At 41.4% G+C, this 22,665-nt stretch overlaps 1 protein-coding gene across 1 annotated transcript in view; it reads right to left on the minus strand.

Moving 5' to 3' along the window:
* LOC124802707 (histidine-rich glycoprotein-like) overlaps positions 1-19,868 on the minus strand; it is a 32,265-nt gene extending 12,397 nt beyond the window's left edge. Inside the window, exon 1 of the mRNA XM_047263667.1 lies at positions 19,850-19,868. The gene's annotated coding sequence lies outside the window, so the exon portion shown is untranslated. The remainder of the gene's footprint in view (positions 1-19,849) is intronic.
* Positions 19,869-22,665: the final 2,797 nt, after the last annotated feature.

Below are 22,665 nucleotides of genomic sequence, written 5' to 3' on the forward strand. Positions count from 1 at the left end.
TCTTTTCTCCACTATACATTTTTTCTCGTTCGATTTCGAGGAAACTATTCGGTAAAAAAATACACATCTTGCAGTCTGACATCTCAGCTTGACAGTAGACTGACTTTACTTTCGTTATCGCCCATAGTTATTGTGATACTTGGCAAACAAGTATACCACCGGACATATTTTGAAAAGGTAGCAATGAAGAATGTAGTCACTGACCAGTTAACGTTTGGTAGATTTTAGGACATACATTTCTTCATACGAAATGTAGCTAACGCACAGTACCGAAATGGTTTTTAAGGATGGCAAGAGAGTTGTATCTATTTACAATCCCGAGTAAATGAGTAATATATTTTGACGATTGGCCATGACGAGTTACGACGCGTCACACTCAACATTGTGGCCGTGCATTTTACGAATTTGCAGTTCGTATTTATTTTGTGTTTGGTTATGAAGTCAGTGAGAATCACATTTAAAGTTAGCATTGCAGTAAGAGTTATTTTCAATTTAAAACTAGAGACAGATAATCACAGATGCAGTGGCATGTTGTTGTTGTGGTCTTCAGTTCAGAGATGGGTTTGCTGCAGCTCTCCATGCTACTCTATCCTGTGCAAGCTTCTTCATCTCCCAGTACCTACTGCAACCTACATCCTTCTGAATCTGTTTAGTGTATTCATCTCTTGGTCTCCCTCTACGATTTTTACCCTCCACGCTGCCCTCCAGTACTAAATTGGTGATCCCTTGATGCCTCAGAACATGTCCTACCAACCGATCCCTTCTTCTAGTCAAGTTGTGCCACAAATTTCTCTTCTCCCCAATTCTATTCAATACCTCCTCATTAGTTATGTGATCTATCCATCTAATCTTCAGCATTCTTCTGTAGCACCACATTGAAAACTTCTATTCTCTTCTCGTTTAAACTATTTATCGTCCACGTTTCACTTCCATAGATGGCTACGCTCCATACAAATACTTTCAGAATCGACTTCCTGACATTGAACTCTATACTCGATGTTAACAAATTTCTCTTCTTCAGAAACGCTTTCCTTGCCATTGCCAGTCTACATTTTATATCCTCTCTACTTCGACCATCATCAGTTATTTTGCTCCCCAAATAGCAAAACACATTTACTACTTTAAGTGTCTCATTTCCTAATCTAATTCTCGCAGCATCACCCGATTTATTTTAACTACATTCCAATATCCTCGTTTTGCTTTTGTTGATGTTCATCTTATATACTCCTTTCAACACATGGTCCATTCCATTCAACTGCTCTTCCAGGTTCTTTGCTGTCTCTGACAGAATTACAATGTCTTCGGCGAACCTCAAAGTTTTTATTTCTTCTCCATGGATTTTAATTCCTACTCCGAATTTTTCTTTTGTTTCCTTTATTGCTTGCTCAATAAACAGATTGAATAACATTGGAGAGAGGCTACAACCCTGTCTCACTCCCTTCGCAACCACTGCTTCCTTTTCATCCCCCTCGACTCTTATAACTGCCATCTGGTTTCTGTACAAATTGTAAATAGCCTTTCGCTCCTTGCATTTCAACCCTTCCATCTTCAGAACTTGAAAGAGGGTATGCCAGTCAACATTGACAAAATCTTTCTCTAATGCTAGAAACGTAGGTTTGCCTCCCCTTAATCTATTTTCTAAGATAAGTCGTAAGGTCAGTATTGCCTCACGTGTTCCAACATTTCTACGGAATCCAAACTGATTTTCCCCGAGGCCGGCTTCTACCAGTTTTTCCAATCGTCTGTAAAAAGTTCGTGTTAGTATTTTGCAGTCATGGCTTATTAAACTGATAGTTCGGTAATTTTCACATCTGTCAACACTTGCTTTCTCTGGGATTGGAATTATTACATTCTTCTTGAAGTCTGAGACTATTTCGCCTGTCTCATACATCTTGCTCACCAGATGGTAGAGTTTCGTCAGGCCTGGCTCTCCCAAGGCTATCAGTAGTTCTAATGGAATGTTGTCTACTCCTGGGCCCTTGTTTCGACTTAGGCCTTTCAGTGCTCTGTCAAACTCTTCACGCAGTATCATATCTCCTATTTCATATTCATCTACATCCTCTTCCATTTCCATAACATTGTCCTCAAGAATATCGCCCTTGTATAGACCCTCTATAATCTATATACTCCTTCCACCTTTCTGCTTTCCCTTCTTTGCTTAGAACTGGGTTTCCATCTGAGCTCCTGATATTCATGCATGTGGTTCTCTTTTCTCCAAAGGCCTCTTTAATTTTCCTGTAGGCAGTATCTATCTTACCCCTAGTGATATACGCCTCTACATCCTTACATTTGTCCTCTAGTCATCCCTGCTTAGCCATTTTGCACTTCTTGTCGGTCTCATTTTTGAGACGTTTCTATTCCTTTTTGTCTGCTTCATTTACTGCATTTTTGTATTTTCTCCTTTCATCAATTAAATTCAATATCTCTTCTTTTACCCAAGGATTTCTACTACCCCTCGTCTTTTTACTTACTTGATCCTCTGCTGCCTTCACTATTTCATCTCTCAAAGCTACCCATTCTTCTTCTACCGTATTTCTTTCCCCTGCTATTGTCAATCGTTCCCTAATGCTCTCTCTGAAACTCTCTACAACCTCTGGTTCTTTCAGTTTATCAAGGTCCCATATCCTTAAATTCCCACCTATTTGCAGTTTCTTCAGTTTTACTCTACAGTTCATAACCAATAAATTGTGATCAGAGTCCACATATGCCCCTGGAAATGTCTTACAATTTAAAACCTGGTTCCTAAATCTCTGTCTAACTATTATATAATCTATCTAAAATCTTCCAGTATCTCCAGGCTTCTTCCATGTATACAACCTTCTTTCATGATTCTTGAACCAAGTGTTAGCTATGATTAAGTTATGCTCTGCGCAAAACTCTACCAGCTGGCTTCCTCTCTCATTCCTTACCCCTATTCCAAATTCACCTACTATGTTTCCTTCTCTTCCTTTTCCTACTATCGAATTCCAGTCACCAAAGACTATCAAATTTTCGTCTCCCTTCACTATCTGAATAATTTCTTTTATCTCATCATACATTTCATCAATCTCTTCGTCATCTGCAGAGCTAGTTGGCATATGAACTTGTACTACTGTGGTAGGTGTGGGCTTCTATCTTCGCCACAATAATGCGTTCACTATACTGTTTGTAGTAGCTTACTCGCATTCCTATTTTTAATTCATTATTAAACCTGCTCCTGCATTACCCCTATTTGATTTTGTATTTATAACTGTGTATTTACATGACCAGAAGTCTTGTTCCTCTACCACCGAACTTCACTAATTCCCACTATATCTAACTTTATCCTATCCACTTCCCTTTTTAAATTTTCTAACCTACCTGCCCGATTAAGGGATCTGACATTCCACGCTCCAATCCGTAGAACGCCAGTTTTCTTTCTCCTGATAACAACGTCCTCCTGAGTAGTCTCTGCCTGGAGATCCGAATGGGAGACTATTTTACCTCCGGAATATTTTACCCAAGAGGAAGCAATCATCATTTAACCATACAGTAAAGCTGCATGCCCTCAGGAAAAATTACAGCTGTAGTTTCCCCTTGCTTTCAGCCGTTCGCAGTACCAGCACAGCAAGGCTGTTTTGGTTAGTATTACAAGGCCAGATCAGTCAATCATCCAGACTGTTGCCCCTGCAACTACTGAAAAGGCTGCTGCCCTATTCAGGGACCACACGTTTGTCTGGCCTCTCAACAGATACCCCTCCGTTGTTGCATCTATGGTATGGCTATCTGTATCGCTCAAGCACGCAAGCCTCCCCACCGACGGCAAGGTCCATGCTTCATGGGGGGGACTGCGGCATAGTTAAGTTATATGCTGTTGTGTATATGTCAATTTGTCGTGTCTACACAAACACTTTCATTCACTTTCATTCAAGAAACATTCATTCAGTTACTGTTTCTGCTCACATATTTCGAACTAATTGATTATGTTCAAGCGAGTAATGAATGTGAAATGGGATTTTGTTATTGATATAACTAAAGTACACTGTATGGATGTTTCATAAGCCTATTTGGGCTTTCTTGATGCAAGCATTGTGTATGAGGTAAAAATCCATTTTCTATATTTTTGCAGTAGCAATTTTTTATTTTCCTGGACAGACAATGTTGAACCTGTGCAGTTACAATATTATGTTGCTGAAACACTGTGCTTTTTCTGTACCATTTATTGCAGAAGTAGGAAGCTTAGTTAGAGAAAGCACAACGATATGGATCAAAACACACAGTGTATTGCAATACAAATCTGCACACTCAGCAGCAGAAGACACGAAGAATTTTAACACTATTCCTGTTTCAGCTACAGTAATTACGTGCAATCAACATTTCATATTCTTTCAATACATGTTGCCAGACAGGTGTGCAAATCCACTATTGACTTGGTACTTGCTCAAAGAAATTTCGTTTATCAGGCGGGATACACTGTCACTTGCCAAGTAAGGCTTTCGTCTTGGCAATTTTTACTGCCAGAAATATATCATACAAAATAGGGAAAATTGAAATGCTATCTAGCGGCAAATTTATTATCCCAGTAGCTCTTGGCTTCTTTGAAATGCTTTGACAAATCTATGGTTCCTGAATATTACGATTTTTTCTTCGCCTTGGAGTAGTAGGGTTGTCAGCTGTAATGTGTAGCCAGACATCCTCAGTTATTCTGAATGAGCCTCTGAGCAACCCTTGTTCTAGTGCGCTCAAAATCCTTGCAATCCTCCGGTGCCGTCTTGCAAACAAAGAATCTGTTGTCCTTTGCATTGGCAATGACAGGAATCCAGTCGCCTGGTTGAGAGGCTACTTTCAGACCCACAAGGGCAAAATCTGTATCAAATGATAGGAAGCTATGCCCTGTAATGAGGAATTTCGGGTCTACAGCAAAGAGATATTTGCAGATGATGGGATTTTGGAAAAGTGTCCTAATATGTTGAACACCACTCACAAAATCTGCAATATTTAGGCTTACATTCAAATGAATGCATATGAAAAATAGGAATGATGATCAGAAGGTTCGAGCTTCTTTCCTTTTTTTCCTTCGTTCCTTTTTTTCTGAATGCTGTCCTTCACTTTGTTCAACATAGTATAGAAACACTTTTGAGACATTGTGTAAAAATTCTGGAAATGGTTGGAATACATGTTCAGTCCTTCCATTACTTCGAAAATGACATATTTCTTCCCTTTGTTCAACCATAATGGACGCACACAATACTTCTTCGCTGCTGGACATTTACTAATTGCAAACGACCCAGTGTGTCACCCTCTTCGTCTGATGAGGATGGCATGTTCTGATCCATTAGCAGCACGATCGTCCTGCCTCGCCGCCGCCAGGTGTCGGCACCATGCTATTGTGTGCAAATTGGGCCTTACTTGTTAGACTCGTGATGAATCACGGTTCTGCACTACTCTGGATGACTATTGCCGACGAGTATCGCGGCCGCATGAGGAGAGATCCAATTCATCCAATGTTTGAGAGGCACAGCTGTGTTACTCCTGATGTCTTGGTGTGGGCAGCCACTGGGTCTCTTAGGGAACTCTAACGGCACAGTGGTATGTCACAGACATAATGCATCCCCATGTGATACCTCTTACACGAAAGTGTTGTTGTGCCATTTTTCAACAGGAAAATGCTCGTCCATACATAGCACATGTCTGTATGAAGTATCTGTGTGAAGCTGGGGTTCTCCCACACCAGGTAATCTCCACATTTGTCCTCGATAGAACGTGTGTGGGACCAGCTCGAATGTCAAATTCATTCCAGTGTCAGTATCTGGGATATGAAGCCCCAGTTACAGTAGTGGGCCAGCTTACCTCAGAAGAGGTAAAAGTGCATGCCTCCAAGCCAGAGGAAGGTACAAAGAAACATTCATAAGTGGACTCATACTGCCAAGCTCTTTGTAGATATGAGTCGACTTTATAATCACTGAAATAACGTCACATACCTTCTTAAATGGCGAAGTCTCATTTCGTTTGCTCCTCCCCTTCAGAGTGTTTCACTTTTTTTGTCAGGCAGCGCATTTGCATAAAAGTTCCGAGGTGAATCGTTTGCCTCTCATAGCCTTTTCAAGGAGGAAGAGAGGTCCAGACTGCATGGAGGCTGGCCGCCGAGAACGTCCCATTTGAATTCCCGCAGGAGTGCGCGACTTTGTTGGCCGTATGAGGCTTTACATTGACGTGGAGTAGAATGACACTGCAGGTGAGGTTGCCTGGTTGTTTTGAATTGAACGCTTGGCGAAAGGTGGTCAAGGTTTGCGAGTAACACTGGGCATTCATTATTTTCCCGTGGTGCAGAAAGTGAAACAGAAGGGGGCCATCTTGGTCAAAGAAGAACGTCAACATAACCTTCCCTGCACTCGCGTGGACGACGACGTCCAGCAGTACGTGCGGAACTGGTTCACATCGCAACCCCAGGAATTTTATGAGACAGCCATTCTCCGCCTTGTGTCACTGTGGGACAAGTGTCTCAACAGCCAGGGTCAATACTACTAACATACAGGTACTGCTTTCTGTAATTATGCCTCTGGCTCGTTTCTTATAAGTGCAGACAAGGTGTGGCTTGAATTCTATAAAATAGCATCAGCATCAATTGAGAGATTTACACCAAATAAATTAACAAACGACGTAGCTGATCCTACTTGGTACACAAAACGAGCCAGAAATAACGAAACAAACATGCCAAATTTAAACAGACGCAAAATCCCCAAGATTGGCGATCTTCTACAGGAGCTCGAAATTTAGCGTGGACTCCAATGCGAGATGCTTATAATAGTTTTCAATCTGGCAGAAAATCCAAAGAGATTCTGGTCGTATGTGAAGTGTGCTAGCGGCAAGACACACACAATCAGTGCCTTCTCTGCACGATAGCAATGGAGATACTATCGAAGACAGAGCTGCCAAATCAGAGTTACTAAACACAGCCTTCCGAAATTCCTTCGCAAAAGAAGACGAAGTAAATAGTCCAGAATTCGAATCAAGAACAGCTGCCAACATAAGTAACATAGAAGTAAATATCCTCACAGTACCGAAGCAACTCAAATCACTTTATAAAAGCAAGTCTTCTGGTCCATACTGTACACCAATTAGGTTCATTTCAGAGTATGCTGATGCATTAGCTCATGTAATAGCTCCATAATTAACAATCGTATACAACCGTTCGATCGACCAAACAGCCGTACCCAATGAGTGGAAAGCTGCACAGGCCACACCAATATTCAAGAAGGTAGTATGACTAATCCACTAAATTAGAGGCCCATATCACCAACGTAGATATGCAGCAGCGTTTTGGAACATTATTGTGTTCGAACATTATGAATTACCTCGAAGAAAACGGTCTGTTGACACACAGTCAACATGGATTTAGGAAACATCGGTCTTGTGAGACACAACTAGCTCTTTACCTGCATGAAGTGTTGAGTGCTATTGACAAGGGATTTCAAATTGGTTCCGTATTTCTGAATATCCGGAAGGCTTTAGACACTGTACCACACAAGCGGATTGTAGTGAAATTGCGTCCTTATGGAGGATCGTCTCAGTTATGTGACTGGAATCGTGATTTCCCGTCAGAGAGGTCACAGTTCGAAGTAACAGATGGAAAATAATCGAATAAAACAGAAGTGATTTCTGGCGTTCGCCAAGGTAGTGTTATAGGCCCTCTGCTGTTCCTTGTTTATATAAACGATTTAGGAGACAATATAAGCAGCCGCCTTAGGTTATTTGTAGATGATGCTGTCGTTTATCGTCTAGTAAAGTCATCATAAGATCAAAACAAATTTAGAAAAGATGTCTTCATGTTGCGAAAATTGGCAATTGACCCTAAAAGCTCGTAATGAAAAGTGGAAGGTCATCTACATAAGTAGTAAAAGGAATCCGATAAACTTCGGTTACGCTATAAATCAATCAAATCTAAAGGCCGTAAATTCAACTAAATGCCTACGAATTACAGTTGCCAACAACTTACGTTGGAAAGAACATATGGAGAATGCTGTGGGGAAGGCGGACCAAAGACTGTGATTTATTTGGCAGAACACTTAGAAGATCCAACAGTTCTACTAAAGAGACTGCCTACACTACACTTCACTTGTCTGTCCTCTTTTGGAGTACCACCATGCGGTGTGGGATGCTTACAGATAAGATTCACAGAGTACATTGAGAAAGGTCAAAGAAGGGCAGCACCTATTGTAGTATCGATAAATAGAGGAGAAAGTGTTGTGGATATGATACAGGATTTGGCGTCGACTTCATTAAAACAAAGGCGTTTCTCGTTGCGGAGGGATCTTTTTGTTGACGCCGACCTACATGGGGAGAAACGATCATCACAATAAAATAAGGGAAATAAGAACTCGCACTGGAAGATGTAGGTGTTCGTTTCTTCCGTGTGCTGTTCGAGAGGGGAATAATAGGGAATTATTTTTGAAGGTGGTTCGATGAACCCTCCACCAGGCGCTTAAGTGTGATTTGCAGAGTATCCATCTAGATATAGATGTAGAATGGATGTTGCTAAGCGAAATATGTAAAACCGAGTTCGAAGTGACTTTCTGTGATGAATAAATGTTTAATTTTTATGATGAAAATAATTTCAGCTTTAGATGTGATTAGATAATGACGAACAAAGCACATTCAACGCCATTGCGTCATTGCTCGCAACGATGATAGTGAGTGGGTCTATCTCGCTGAATAATATTCGCAGTACTGAATAGACATTTCAAGTAACTTCCATAATATGAATTTGACCCCCACTAACCCAGCAGAGGCGATGTCCATCATAAAATCTTTAAAATCTAGTAGGTGTGATGAAATATCAACAAAGTTAATTAAAGAATGTGATTCTGAGTTGAGTAACATATTAAGCTCTCTGTGTAACCAGTCCTTTAACAGTGGAATACTTCCTGAATGGTTGCCGGCCGAAGTGGCCGTGCGGTTAAAGGCGCTGCAGTCTGCAACCGCAAGACCGCTACGGTCGCAGGTTCGAATCCTGCCTCGGGCATGGATGTTTGTGATGTCCTTAGGTTAGTTAGGTTTAACTAGTTCTAAGTTCTAGGGGACTAATGACCTCAGCAGTTGAGTCCCATAGTGCTCAGAGCCATTTGAACCATTTGAACCTGAATGGTTGAAATATGCTGACGTTAAGCCACTGTTTAAGACGGGAGATAAAAAAATAGCGTCAAATTTCCATACAATTTTACTTTTGCCAGCATTCTCAAAAAATTTAGAAAAGGTAATATACAATCGGCTTTATAACCATCTTATCACAAATAACATATTATCAAAGTTGCAGTTTGGAATTCTGAAGGGTTCTGATACTGAGTGAGACGGTTATCTACACTTACAGTGAAAATGTACTTAATTTATTAGACAAAAAATTGCAGGCAACTGATATATTTTGTGATCTGTCAAAGGTATTTGACTGTGTAAATCACAATATCCTTTTAAGCAAATTAGAATATTATGGTGCAACAGGAAATACAGCAAAATGTTTCAAATCTTATATCTCTGGCAGGAAACAAAGGGTGTTATTAGGAAAGAGATAAGTATTAAGCTATCAGGCATCATTCAACTGGGAAATAATTACATGTGAGGTCCCACAAGGTTCCATCTTAGGGCCCTAACTTTTTCTTGTGTATCTCAATGACCTTCCATCAGTAACATTACCAGATGCCAAGTTTGTTTTGTTTGCCAATGATACAAACATTGCAATAAATAGCAAATCAAGTGGACATTAATCGCTGGCTCCTAGCAAATTCTTTGTCACTAAACTTTGAAGAGACACACTACATGCAGTTCAGAACTTGTAAGGGGTGTCCCAAGAGTATATGCCTAACATATAATGACAAGCAGATAGAAGTAGTGGACAGTGTTAAATTCTTGGTATTACAGCTTGATAATAAATTCAAGTGAGGGGAAAACACTACAGAGCGGCTGAAGCATCTAAACAAATCCTATTTGCATTGTGAATTCTGTCAGACATATGGGATATAAAAATGAAAAAGCTGGCATGCTATGCTTACTTTCACTACCTAATGTCATATGAGATTATTTTTTGGGGTAATTCATGAAGCCAAGCTGAAGTTTTCCAGGCACAAAAATGTACAATAAGAGTTATATGCGGCGTGAACTCAAGAACATCCTGCAGTGACCTGTTTAGGGAACTATGGATACTAACTACTGCTTCCCAACATATTTATTCCTTAAGGAAACTTTTAATTAAAAATATATCACTTTTTCAAACCAACAGCTCAGTTCATGGAATCAGTAATAGAAATAAGAATAATCTTGACAAGGATTTAAAGTCACTTACTCTTGTACAAAAAGGTGTGCATTATTCAGGAACACACATTTTCAATAACTGAGAAATTCAGTTTAAGGGAAGCCTAAAGGATTTATTGGTGGCCAACTCCTACTCCATTGATGAATTTCTCAGTAGAACCAACTGTAATGTGTTCATTGTAAATATGTATTGTAGTAGTTCTATTATATGTTTATTATCTTATAAATAAAAAACCATTTTTTTAATTTTAAATTCAGTGCATTAATGCGATCTTAGTAAATGAGAGTTGTAAAATTGTAAAATGATCCTTTCAGATAGCGTTACTTAAAAAAAAAAGAAAGACGATCATTCCAATTGGGACCTGTGGAAGGTACATTAGCTTATTTGTCTTAGTTGTAAATATTCGTCTGTATTATTGTTTTTCTGACGTGTTCTATATCCTGGAGGACCTCCTCACTACGGACGAATTGGAATTAATGTACATCTAATCTAATATAATCTAACGGTCGCGATTGAGCGTGTAAACATAACAGGAGAGGAGAATCCTTCATGGAACTGTGCCAAGCAATATTTCAATATTCTGGTGTTTGATGAGTGTAGTCTGATGTGGGAGAATATTTTGACAGCATGAGTTAAATTGGTGTCACACACATATTACTTTAATAGAATTATGATGCTTTGTATATCAACTTAATTCGAGGACACAAGACCTCAACTATAAGGTCTGTATTTTTCAGACGAGTCTGTTACTTATTTATTGGCCAACCAACGTCTTCTATGGCTTGTTATTACGTTCAAAGGACACGAACGTGTCACCAGAAGGTGTGTGGCGTAGGAGGAGCTCGTGCTGTGAAGGTAAGCGGGTAGGTTATACAGGTTGCAGTGACACTGAGCTAGGAGACTCGACCAACAAAACTGGTAGGTGGGAGCCAGAGTGATGCTGGAATGCCTGCAGCTTTGCTAGCCACCACCGCAGTGGCCCTTTTATATGGAGAGGTAGTATTTGTACTTCATCACAACTTGCGGAAACTGTTGCAAAATTCATTAACAGTTGGAAGTTTGCGAGGTGAAGGTTCTGGCATACTCTTCAAATTACTGAGACTTGGGGATCACACAGGCTGAGTAAATTAAAATGCGTGTTAACAGCTCTATTGGAGATACAGACAGCACACACAGAAATGAGTGGAAGAGGGCGCTAGAGGTGAGAGACTATAGGAAATAGAAAGGAAGAATATAAGATCTCATCAATGACGACGTCATTCGAGGTAACTGAAGATAAGCATGCATTGAAATTGCGACACCGTGGCGCGGCGAGAAACGAATGACAAACTGCCTGAAGTTTGCTACATACTTCGATATGCAAATTAGCATTTCAGCTTAAGCAAAAGAGGTGGGAGTTACGCGATCTACGAGGTATGATCAAAAGAACCTTTATTTATTTATCAACGTCAACTTCGTCCCCTTCAAAGTAATTCCCCTCAGATATACACTGAAGCGCCAAAGAAAGTGGTACAGGCATGCGTATTCAAATACAGAGATATGTAAACAGGCTGCGGTCGGAAGCCTATATAAGACAAGTGTCTGGTGCAGTTGTTAGATCGGTTACTTCTGCTGCAGTGGTAAGTTATCAAGATTTAAGTGAGTTTGAAAGTGGTATTATAGTCGGCGCCAAGCGATGGGACACAGCATCTCCGAGGTAGCGATGAAGTGGGGATTTTCCCGTACTACCATTTTAGGAGTGTAGCATGAGTATCAGGAATCCGGTAAAACATCGCTGCGGCCGGGAAAAGATCCTGCAAAAACAGTACCGACGAAGACTGAAGAGAATCGTTCAGCGACGTAAGTGCATCCCTTCCGCAAATTGCTGCAGATTTCAATGTTGGGCCATCAGCAAGTATCAGCGTACGGACCATTCAATGAAACATCATCGATATGGGCTTTCGGAGCCGAAGGCATACTTGTGTACCCTTGATGACTGCACGACACAAAGCTTTACGCCTCGTCTAGGCCTGTCAACACCGACATTGGACTGTTGATGACTGGAAACATGTTGCCTGGTCGGACGAGTTTCGTTTCAAATTGTATCGAGCGGATTGTCGTGTACAGATACAGAGACAACCTCATGAATCCATGGATCCTGCATGTCTGCAGGGACTGCTCAGGCTGCTGAAGGCTAATAGTAAGGGGCGTATGCAGTTGGAGTGATATGGGATCCATGATACGTCTAGATACGAATCTGACAGGTGACACGTACGTAAGCATCGTCTCTGATCACCTCCATCCATTCATGCCAATTGTGCATTCCGACGGACTTGGGCAATTCCAGCAGGACAATACGACGCTCCATACGTCCAGAATTTCTACAGAGAGGCTCCAGGAACACACTTCTGAGTTTAAACGTTTCCTCTGGCCACCTAACACCCCAGACATGAACATTATTGATGCCTTGCAACGTGCTCTTCAGAGAAGGTCTCCAGCCCCTCGTACTCTTAATGATTTGTTGACAGCTCTGCAAGATTCATGGCGTCAATTCCCTCCAGCACTACCTCAGACATTTGTCGAGTCCATGCCACGTCGTGTTGCGGCACTTCTGCGTGCTCGCGGGGGGCCCTACACGATATTAGGCAGGTGTACCAGTTTCTTTGGCTCTTCAGTGTACAATCACATTCCACTCAGCAGGGAGTTCCGAGTCAGCTGTCCATCTGTCGCTGCAGCTAGATGCGTAAAGTATCTAGTCGCGTGATGCTGGCTTCCGGTCCGAAACGTTTTAATGACGTTAGACACGCCCCAGGAGGGGCACAACGCTGTCTTTTCACAAGAGTCTCGGTTCTACGTACAGCAGCACGAAATTTCTGTGTGTAAAGGGTCGGAGGGGAACGAACGATGCCAGACTGCATTTGTCACCGTCATAAAGACCAAGCACCTGACGTGATGGTACGAGGTGTCACAGGATACACGGCACCAATCAGCTCTGATTCGTATAATCGTCAACTGGGACAGCGGGCGTTACGTTAGTGGCGTGTTGAGGGCAGTGGCTGTGCCCTGTCTTGACGTCCCCATGACATTGTCTTTCAACTAGATAACGCAAGACTGCATGTTGCCTGTGTTGTCCTGACATATCTTGACACGGGGGGTGTTTGGCCGTTGTTCTAGCTAGCAAGTATTCCACGTCTCTCACCCAATGAAAACATTTGATCATGCATTCTCGAGAGACCAGTCTTCGCCAGTCCCCAGCCATTTAGATTAATAAACTGTGGCACAGAGTCAAAACAGCGTGGAATGGCCTATCTGTATATGCCAGTCATGCCCAGCTCGACTCAGCACTCAGCCAAGTTACAACCACTGTCTGTGCCCGAGATGGAAGCTCTGTGTTCTAAATTTCGCACGCTGTATATCACAATATCACCTACAAATTTAATCATGTGTTTTTCCTACTACACTTCACTCGCATAGTAAGTAAAAATTTTCGTTATTTGCCATCCTTCCTGTAGTAATTTTAGTAACCAATAGTATATTACGGTTGCAATCAATTAGGTGCCCTAAAGGCACAGAACATCTTGAAGTGCGTTACTCACACATCCTGGGTATTAGGAGTGTCAGGTGTATGGATCACTAAGACTTATTCGAATTACGAGATTACAGAAGATGGTCACATATTTCCACTGTATGCGCTGCGTTGTTGGCCTTCATATGAAGGCTTGCGATCTGCCCTCGTTCATATAGCGATAGCTGCTCGTAGTTCTTCAAGCATATATGTTTATATTAAAAAACTATAAACCCGCCTCGATTGCGAAAAAAGCACTTAGTGTTAACCTAGGTTTCGGTGTAGATAACGACACCTTCTTCAGAACAATAAAACCCACAAGTGCCTAAGAAGGCCTTTGTCAATGATTAAAAGAACACCATGGCTATACATTCATAAACAAAAAAAGGAAAACACAAACAGTACATATGTACAAAGTCAAAACCATGTGTACTGTTTGTACTGTTTGTGTTTTCCTTTCTTTCGTTTATAAATGTATAGCTATGGTGTTCTTTTAATCATTGACAAAGGTCTTCTTAGGCACTTGTGGGTTTTATTGTTCTGAAGAAGGAGTAGTTATCTACGCCGAAACCTAGGTTAACACTAGGTGCTTTTTTCGCAATCGAGGCGGGTTTATAGTTTTTTAATATATTAACTAACGATTTCTGACGCGCTACGATGTTGAAGGTTCTTATATATGTTTATGTCTGCAGTATTCGATCTAGCTGGTGGCTAACCACTGGAAATTAAGCCATTTGTTATTCGCAGAGAAACAGATATAATCACTCTTCTTGTGTACCAGATTCCTTTTCTTGACAAGGATTGAACTTTCAAGTCGTCCGTAATTATATTCCATTGGTTGGTTGGTTTATTCGGGGAAGGGACCAAACAGCGGTCATAGGTCCCATTTCCTGGACTACATGAGAGGAAATGCTGTGGGATTCACCTATAAATTTTCTTTGCATAATATCTCAATCCTGCGTCACAAGTATTTTCCAGTTTTCAGTGCCGGCTTGATGAAGAGGGATAACCTTGTCTGATCAGTGATTTGTTCCTATTACGTCCTCAAGTTTCGCTCTCTGAACTAATTCTTGGCTCATGATGTGAACATTATGCGTTCTCGCTTCCCGCGCCCGGGTTCCCGGGTTCGACTCCCGGCGGGGTCAGGGATTTTCTCTGCCTCTTGATGACTGGGTGTTGTGTGATGTCCTTAGGTTAGTTAGGTTTAAGTAGTTCTAAGTTCTAGGGGACTGACGACCATAGATGTTAAATCCCGTAGTGCTCAGAGCCATTTTTTTAAACATTATGTGGAACCGAGAATACTGCAGCACGTGGAGTCATGAAATTCAACATGCGCACTCATTTCAGGTGTGAATCAGATGCATGTGCCTCCTTCACCTACGACATCTAGGAAAGGCGGTAATATTTGATTGGGTACCATGGGATCTGGGAAGTCGTTTCAGCGACCTGGCGAATGCAGCAGCCGAGAAAGATTGTTCAATAGCTCCTGTAGCAAACTCTATCTGCAGTCCTCACAGCAGACAGACAGGACAGACCAACAATGACGAATTTTCGCAGGCGTGAGATCTCAGAGTCCCCGTTCGCAAGAGGTATAGTTTCAAGACAGTTGACTGGTGCGAGTTTACCACGGCGTAGTTGCTGGTCTGTATTCTATTTTTGTTATACACTGGTGTCATTAAAGCAACAAATCGCTATTTCCTCGACATGCGGTTGATTAACGATATAATCATACAAACTGTCAATAGATGTCCGTACGATCGTGTTCTGCGCGGAAGGCGGCACTCCTGTCAACTGACAATCACGCCAACGATGACGTCAGGGCGTATAACAAACGGGGCAGTGTTTCCCGGGTAGTCCCACATCCACAATCGCTGTGTACACAGTCACAGACGGTGTAATATGGCACAGAGAAAACGCCTACCAGGCAGTTTGCTGTGGAGAGCCATAGGAAGAATTGGCACAGGTTAGTAGCATACTGATGTGGCCCGGTGGCTTAATGTGAATCGTTCTGTTGTTTCTCGAATGTGGCGACAGTTTATAGAGACCGAAATTGTATCCCGAAGACCAGGGCAGGGCTGAACACGTGTGACATCAGAAAGAGAGGACCATTATTTGGCTGTAAGTGCACGACGGCACCGCTTTAGTATGTATATCTATGTCGTATGGCTTGAAGATACAGTGTGTTGTTACAAAATAACCGCCTTTGTACTGCATGGCATCTGGCATCTGACCTCGCGGCATCCACTGGACGCGTTGTATCGAGGCAAATGGCGTATAGAAGGCTTCTGTAGGATGGCCTTTATTGTCAGAGACCTGCTGTGTGTCTACCTCTGACGCGTCTTCACAGAGGAGAACGTCTAGAATGGAGTCGTCAACATGCCACCTGAGAGGCCAAACCGTGGGCCAATGTTCTTTTCACAGATGAGTCCCGATTTTGTCTGGAGAGTGTCTCGACGGATTCGCATCTAGAGGGAACATGGAACGTGATTTCGGGACCCAAACATTGTGGAAAGAGACCGATTCGAGGAGGATCCTTAATGGTATCGGCTGGGATTATGTTGACCAGTCGAACACCTCTCCATGAAATTTTCTGGGTGAACTGGCAAGATTTAACTGATATGAGGGAGGTGCTGTGGGCCCAGACTTCGTACTGATGGACGATAATGCTCGACATCATAGAGCACGGGTGACTGATGTTGTCTTGGAAATGGGAGACACTGCACGCATGGCTTGGCCTGTTCGCTCTCCCGATTTGAATCCCATAGAGCATGTCTGGGGTGCACTAGGAGGACGGGTACCATCACGTCAGCATCCACCAACCACTCTCCAAGATCTGCCAGCAGTTCTGCAGGAAGAATGGGCGTAATTGCCTCAAAATGAGTTTGATGCTATCATTCACAGCATGTCCCGTGGTTGTTGGGACTGTATTGCTGCCAGGGTTGGTCACACCCCATACTGAGCACATTAACCACTTGTCGGAATTTGTGAGCAAATCCGTTAAGTTTGAGAAAACGAAGAACATTTTTGTGTACCGTTATGCATCTTGCAGTTGTTAATGTTCTCTTTTCTTTGCATTGTTTCTACTAAAGTATCATCTCTTTATACTGTTTTGTGGCAAAATCAACATAACGTTGCAAATTTGGAAGTTTGTTGCTTTAATATTGGACACCACTGTAGAATATTATTAAAATGGAATATTATTAAAAGAGAAACAGGTCAACCAAGAGCACAGGAAGACAGTATTACCATCAAATTGAATGAAAACTTTACGAACAAAAAGTCAGAAGTTGAAAATATTTTTAATAATCATTTTCTAAATGTTGTGGATATAGTAGGATCCAGGTGTCCATTATAAGATGCTAGGCAGTTAATGGAAGAGGCCATACCTAAGCAATTTGATACAATTGAAATCTCACCCACTGCTCCCTCTGAAATTAGGAAAATAATAAACTTGCTTAAAAGCAAAAACTCACATGGAATTGATGGCATTTCCAGCAAAATACTAAAAGCTTGTTCTCAACAGATAAGTAAGATTTTCAGCCACCTGTGTAATAGCTCTCTTGAACAGGGCATTTTCCCTGATAGACTGAAATATGCTATTGTTATATTTTTGTGATCTCTCAAAGGCTTTTGATTGTGTAAATCATTAAATTCTGCTAGACAAGCTCAAATATTGTGGCATGAGTGGGACAGTGCACAAATGGTTCAATTCGTACCTAACTGGACGAGTGCAGAAAGTTGAAATAAGCAGTTCTCATAATATGCAAAGATCAGCACATTCCTCAAACTGGGGAACTATCAAGAATGGGGTTCCACAAGGGTCAGTCTTGGGTCCTTTGTTGTTCTTAATATATATATTAATGACTTGCCATTCTATATTCATGAAGAGGCAAAGTTAGTTCTCTTTGCTGATGATACAAGTATAGTAATCACGCCTGACAAACAAGAATTAACTGATGAAATTGTCAATAATGTCTTTCAGAAAATTACTATGTGGTTCCTCGTAAACGGACTCTCACTGAATTTTGATAAGACACAGTACATACAGTTCCGTACAGTGAATGGTATGACACCATTAATAAATATAGACCTTAATCAGAAGCATATAGCTAAGGTAGAATATTCCAAATTTTTAGGTGTGTCCATTGATGAGAGATTAAATTGGAAGAAACACATTGATGATCTGCTGAAACGTTTGAGTTCAGCTACTTATGCGATAAGGCTCATTGCAAATTTTGGTGATAAAACATCTTAGTAAATTAGCTTACTACGCCTATTTTCACTCATTGCTTTCATATGGTATCATATTTTGGGGTAATTCATCACAGAGGAATAAAGTATTTATTGCACAAAAGCGTGTAATCAGAATAATAGCTGGTCCACCCAAGATCATCCTGCAGACATTTATTTAAGGATCTAGGGATATTTACAGTAGCTTCTCAGTATATATACTCTCTTCTGAAATTTGTTATTAACAACCAAACCCAATTCAAAAGTAATAGTAGTGTGCATAACTACAATACTAGGAGAAAGGATGATCTTCACTATTCAAGATTAAATCTAACTTTGGCACAGAAAGGGGTGAATTATACTGCCACTAAAGTCTTTGGTCACTTACCAAATGGTATCAAAAGTCTGGCAGATGGTCAACAAGTATTTAAGAAGAAGAGAGGAATTTTTAGATATAAATTACGAAAAAAATTATAAAAAAATAAAAAAATTAAAGAAACACAAAAAAATAAAAAAGTTGTTATATTAACTTAAGTATTTTGTTAAATTAACTTAATTATGTCATGTATTGGAAAATTTGACTCGTTCCACATCATTACGAAATATCGTATTCATGATCCATGGAACTAGTATTAATCTAATCTAATCTAATCTAACCTAAGTACATCACACACATCCATGCCCGAGGCAGGATTCGAACCTGCAACCGTGGCGCTCGCACGGTTCCAGACTGAAGCGCCTTGAACCGCTCGGCCGCACCGGCCGGCTGTAGTAACTTAGCTCGAGTGCTAACGACCTGGTTGTCACGTGCTCTTTGCCCGAACAAAACAATAACAAAGCGTCTAAGTCAGTGCTCCACCTCACTCGGTAAGAATGCCCCACAGTTCGAGATGTGGATCCGGAGGCTTCTGACGACGTACCATAATTAACTCCAGCTTAGAGTCAGGGTACGCTGGTACAGCATTCTCGTCTGTGTGTTTCCGCCAGTTCATTGACGGCATTATCTTTTATTGATTAAGCCAACGAAGAATATTGTCCAGAACTTGAAATTTAGTCCTAATGTAATGTGGCGAACCAAAGAAAGATGTTACTCATGAACATATAGTTTATCTTGCCCATTTTGGATGTTGGTGAACACTGCGACTGTGGTGTGTGTAGAGAATGGTCGAAAGAGCAATCGATCTCGATTTATTGTTCTGAAAGATGATCTAGCTTCTAAGTCATTGCAGGTTCATCATCACGCGGTGTCCGCCCCCGGTAGATGAGTGGTTAGCCGGCACGGTAGCTCAGCGTGTTCGGTTAGAGAGCTGAGTGCTCTCTGTAATAAAAAAACTGAGTTAAAGAATCGACGATCAGCTTGAACGTATGTCTTGTGACGTCCGCCCAGACCAAATGCAACGAACTATATCGAACAAAATTCATGAGAGGGGGGGAAAGTGGTCAGCGTGACAGAAAGTCAGTCCTAAGGGCTCGGGTTCGATACCCGTCTGGGTTGGAGATTTTTCTCCGCTCAGGGACTGGGTGTTGTGTTGTCCTAATCATCATCATATCATCTCCATCGACGCTCAAGTCGCCGAAGTGGCGTCAAATCGAAAGACTTGCACCAGGCGAACGGTCTACCCGACGGGAGGCCATAGTCACACGACATTTACATTTACATCAGATGGTCATGTTCACAGAAAAAATTATTTTTTAAATTACGTTCAGATCGTTACAAAACCTGTACCACTGTAAAAATCGTTGCATTGAGAGTGAATCCACAAAACATGCGCAAATTTCTTTAGACGAGAATCGTTATTTTTTTAAATACTTACAAGTAGAATCTAGAAATCACCGACAACCAGCTCTCCGTCAAAAAGATGAGGCCAGCAGCGCAACTGTAAAAGACACACATTATGACACGTTAATTGAGACATGATAGGTATTGTTGCAGTATGTATTTTCAGTAATCAAAGAGAGCAGAAGAACTGTAGCTGTTGCAACAAGTAGCTCAAAATGCAGACTATAGCTATACACTATCTTGAATAAAGCTTCCACACCACACCGAAGACTTGCGGACAGATTAAAACTTGCTACGTGCGGTTGCTGCGAAAGGAAACATAGTTTTCACCTCTGTATGTCCATCTTTCTATAGATGGTTGTTCGATAGAGGATGTCAGATTAAGTACCTTTCAGCCGTTAAATTTCTAACCTTATTTTATTTGTCAACCAATTTCAACGTTTTACTACGCCATTTTCAGGCCCTGACCGACGTGTAGGAATTTAAGTTTAGTCTTCCTGAACGTCGGCCAGGGGCCTGGACAAGGCGTAGTAAAACGCTGAAACTGGTTGCCAACTAAAATAAGGTTGGAAACTTGACGGCTGAAAGGTGTTTAATCTGATATAGTTTTAATCTGTCAGTATGCTTCAGTAAAGTATCAAATAACCGATTGTCTTACGTGTTACGTCAGACTTTTAAGACAGCCGCGATCAGCCGCTTTGCGAGCACACTAGATTCTCAATGCGGTACAGGCAGAAACGGTACTCACTAATTTACAAGTAAAGCAACGCGAGCGGCCTCAGCTCACGCTTGCGAACTTACGTGTGGTTTCAAGCAGGCAGGCTGAAACAACAGTCTGTACTCTTATTGGAATTTGAAAGGGAAAATCCAGTCTTATCTGAGCAGATAACATATCTGGCTGACGCACTGTTTTATCAAATGATCCTTTCACTTACCAAGAACAAAAATATAAGAAATACCCTCTAGATTTAACTAAGGTCTCATTTCAACAGCACGTGAAAAGCAGTCACGTTGCTTATCCGCTCTTTTTCCGGAGATAACAGGTAAAAGTTTTGTTTACGCTTCCAGGAATGTTTCTAATCTCAAGGAGGGTCTGGTTCTATCGATACGCAGTGCGTGGTTGCACCTGGCGGGCAAACCTTCGGTGTCAAAATTTACGCTGTTAGAGAAAAATATTAATGTTATTCAAAATATTTTCCCGTAGATCGATTAGCACTGAGGCTGGCCGTTGTGGCCGAGCGGTTCTAGGCGCTCCCGTTTGGAACCGCGCGACCGCTACGGTCGCAGGTTCGAATTCTGCCTCGGGCATGGATGTGTGTGATGTCCTTAGGTTAGTTAGGTTTAAGTAGTTCTAAGTTCTAGGGGACTGATGACCTCAGATGTTAAGTCCCATAGTGCTCAGAGCCATTTGAACCATTTTTTTGACTAGCACTGAAATACAAACGTGGCAAATATTACGTCTGATTAACCTGTAAATGAAGCTACGTACAGTTTCCTGTCGCTTATAAGCTATGAGAGCATCATGGATATTTTGTTTTGAAGTAAAAGAATGGGGAAAGAAACGGAAGGTATGGATGGGAATTCGTGACTTCCAGCTGCACAGGGCATTGTGGAAATGCAATAGCATTGTATAGCAACATGTATTCTTATTGTTTTACTCGTATTATTTTACTTTCATGTAATGCGTGGTGGTAACACTGAATAAAAATTTATTTGACTCATTGAAAGACTAAAAATGGTGTGCACTTTAATTTTGAACCACTATCTGTACAGCATAATCAGCACTATGCAAGCTACTAAAACTAATCGCCAAAGGTGACTCTTATTAGCTCCATTTACATACCAAGGAAAAATCTCTGTTTACGAATATTAAGTGCCTCTGTCATAAAATAAAAGTATTATTGTTGGACGACAACATAATTAGGCTGCGTATACAATGAAACTGAGGAAGTGAGAAAGGTGCTTCTACTCTGTGAAAAACAGGGTAACTATCGTTCTAGATTTTTACCATCTCTCGAATCACCAGCAAGCAGAGCAGATCATTTCTTACAATGTCGCAGTCATAAATGACGCTTCGAAAGAAAAAAAGAAAAGGTTTCCCGCCGTTTTGTTATCCAGCGCCGGGAGGGATGGGATACATGTTTCCCACCAGTATTTTGAAGTGGGACCTATATATCTGCCGACCGAGGTGGCCGAGTGGTACTAGGCGCTACAGTCTGGAAACGCGCGACCGCTACGGTCGCAGGTTCCAATCCTGCCTCGGGCCTGGATGTGTGTGATGTCCTTAGGTTAGTTAGGTTTAAGTAGTTCTAATTTCTAGGGGACTGATGACCTTAGAAGTTAAGTCCCATAGTGCTCAGAGCCATTTTTGAATCTATATACCTCAGTGGTAAAGAAATGACTGATCATACTGCATTTTCTTCTCTGATACACAGGTGTCCCTCCTAAGAGTGGTGTTTCGGCAAATTTGTAATTTTGTTTTTGCGTTGTGTAACTGGAGTGAACCCAAACAACTACTGCTCCTCACGTCTTTCTTGCAACGCACAGTGTCGACGGAAAGCGTCGGTTTGGTTCCCATTACAAACAAAATGATTTTTAAACTGGAAGTCATTATGGATAAAATTCATGTCACGAGACCATTCGAAACAGCATTCCCAAATTAATCTAGTCTGATATTTTTTTTCCCGATACAGGGACAGTAAAACGCCACGAATGACCAGTATTCCAGCAGCGACTTAATCAATATTTATCTCCTTCATCATTACGGAGTATTTTTATGGTAACGAACTACCGGTGTCTAACCCATCCTTTCGATATACATTGTTAACCTCCTTTAGAAAACTGTAGGGA

The sequence above is a fragment of the Schistocerca piceifrons genome, chromosome 6 (genome assembly GCF_021461385.2).
Source record: "Schistocerca piceifrons isolate TAMUIC-IGC-003096 chromosome 6, iqSchPice1.1, whole genome shotgun sequence".
NCBI lineage: Eukaryota > Metazoa > Arthropoda > Insecta > Orthoptera > Acrididae > Schistocerca > Schistocerca piceifrons.